The following is a 2,516-nucleotide window of genomic DNA, read 5'->3' as shown; positions in this document are numbered from 1 at the left end:
GGAACTAGCTCTTGTAGACCAGGCTGGCCTCGAACTCCCAGAGATCTGCCTGCCTCTGCCTCCCGAGTGCTGGGATTAAAGGCGTGTGCCACCACCTCACGGCTTCACATTTTCTTAATTGCTAAGGAGGGCAGGTGCATACTTTGAAATCTGAAGCAAATATGTGCTTCGTGTCACATGGTTAAGGTATGTACAAGCTTCCATAATCATAATTTTGATCAGCGTAATGATGAAAACACTTTACCCAGAAGCCTCCATCCTCCCCCATCCCCTGCTCCATGTAGGCAGACTCCAAGAACTAGATTTGAGGTTAGGAATTAAAACTGGTCCAAAGACTTGTATGTACAGAGGTCTTCTTTCTCAACCTCTATTCCTCTGTTCCTCCTTCTCTCTTTCCCTTTATCCCTCCCTTCCTTCTTTGATGATCTGACGAAAATTCATGGGTTTTTTACTAAGGTGACTCAGAATGTAGTTACAGAATCACCCAATATTTTAGATAATAAGAATATTGAAAATTGAAGACATTGGATTTTATATTTAGAATAACCAGACTCTTAGACATAGTCAACAGTTCAAACCTGACTCAGAGCAAACACTTGCTCCCAGAGCAGGGTCTGGTGTGTGTCTGTAGCCCAGCGACTCATTCGGCTCACACTGACTGCAGCCCGATCTTTCTAAGCAGTGTACACTGTGTAGGCCAGGAGTCTGCAGAGTTTTATTTATCAGAGTCAGGGTGCTTTTCCTTTAGCTATTTCTAGACCTGCTTCTCTATGATGTGAAGATGTTACAGAGTGGAGGTGAAGTGTCTGCCTCTGGAAGGATCATGTTTTGGTTAACATTGGATGCCATTTTGGAAACAGATTGGGTTTTCAGAGCTCTGGTCTGAGCAGCCAGTTAATCCACCGGTGGACTCATCTGAGTGGAGGTGGTGGGATTTAGGAGCTAGGCATGCCCTCCAAGAGTACGCCTTTTTCTCTGGTTCTTCTCCCTCTGTCTCTGTTTCTGAGCCACCATAATGTATGCAGCTTTGTTCTACCAGACTTGACTTCATGTCACACCGGAAGCAATGGGCAAGTGACAAGGACAGAAACCTCTGAAGACACGAGGCAGAACAAGACTTTCCTCCATTGCATTAGTTTCCTTGGGCATCATGAGGGAAAACTGTCAACACAACAGGAACAGGTTTTTGTCTTTCTGTTAGGGACACAGCCATGAACTTGGCTGACTTGTTGCAAATCCTCACTCTCCCAGTTTCTCTACTGACCAACCAGCCAACCTCTTGTCTTGAGTCTGGCTCCCGATGTTGAAGAGCCAACAGGAAGAGAGCCGAGAACTGAATCAATTTCTCCATGCAATGAACTTTTTATTTTTGCTTAATGGAAAGAAAGACAATTAACTGCCCTCTTAACAGTGGAGAGAGTCGGAGCATTTGACCCCCTTTTTTCATAACCATGCAGCCCTGATTTCATCTTGACCCTCTGGGAGACTACTATCACATACTCCGAGCCTCCCCTGGTCCTGTGTGATAAGCAGTTTCTCTCTTACTGGCTTTCCCTCTGTTATTTCCCTTATATCATGTGTTAAGTCCATCACTACCTGAAGAGTGATGTCCTTGTCAGGCGCTAATTCTTTGCCGACATCTTTAACATACTTCCGTAATTCCTACCATCTGTCTTAGTTGTGTCTTTATATCATTTTTATTTGTATCAGTTTGTTTTTTTCCTTTGGGAAGGACATTAGGCAGGTGATAAATGTGTATGTTCCTCTAATGTGTTTGTCTTTAGGGAAATCAAGACTGAGTGCATTACATGTCTTGATTCTTTCTCCTTTGGGTTCAATGATTTGTTTTGATAGGCTAACTCTTGATGTCGCTCCTCAAGTTAGCAGGAGATAACTGATGGAAGCTCCTTATTTAGTTGGTAACCTTGCTTGTGTGTGTATGTGTGTGTGTGTGTGTGTGTGTGTGTGTGTGTGTGTGTGTGTGTAAGCATGCATGTACGAAAGTGAGACGAGAGCCATAGGTGTCTGTTCTCTATCTCTTCCTATCTCAGTTTTTGATGCGAGGTCTTTCACTGACCGGAGCTTGTGTAAGTGACTAGATGGGCCGCCCAGCAAGCCCCATGGATCCTGCGGTCTCCACTTCCCCAACGCTGGGATTACATGTGCATACTGCTGCACCCAAATGTTTTTTACTCGGGTGCTGGGATCAAAGTTTCAATTATATAAATATAGTAATGATAACTACTGCTTCACAACTTTCACTTGAAATTAAACTGAAAAATTAAAAGTTATATAGTACACATATTCTGTCAGTGTTATAGAGAAAACAAATGTGTTACAAGTTGCATTTTAGAAATATATTGTGGGATATTACTTTAATTAAGCAAAGGTGTATTGCATTTATTTATACTGTAGAATATCTAACTATATAAAGGTGTGTTACATTTGTTTATGCTGTGAAATAGTTAACTATATAAAGGTGTGTTACAATTGTTTATGCTGTGGAATATTTAACT

This window comes from Microtus ochrogaster, chromosome 7, assembly GCF_000317375.1.
Source record: "Microtus ochrogaster isolate Prairie Vole_2 chromosome 7, MicOch1.0, whole genome shotgun sequence".
Taxonomy (NCBI): domain Eukaryota; kingdom Metazoa; phylum Chordata; class Mammalia; order Rodentia; family Cricetidae; genus Microtus; species Microtus ochrogaster.
The sequence above is the reverse complement of the archived record's forward strand: the minus strand, read 5'-3'. Positions refer to the sequence as shown.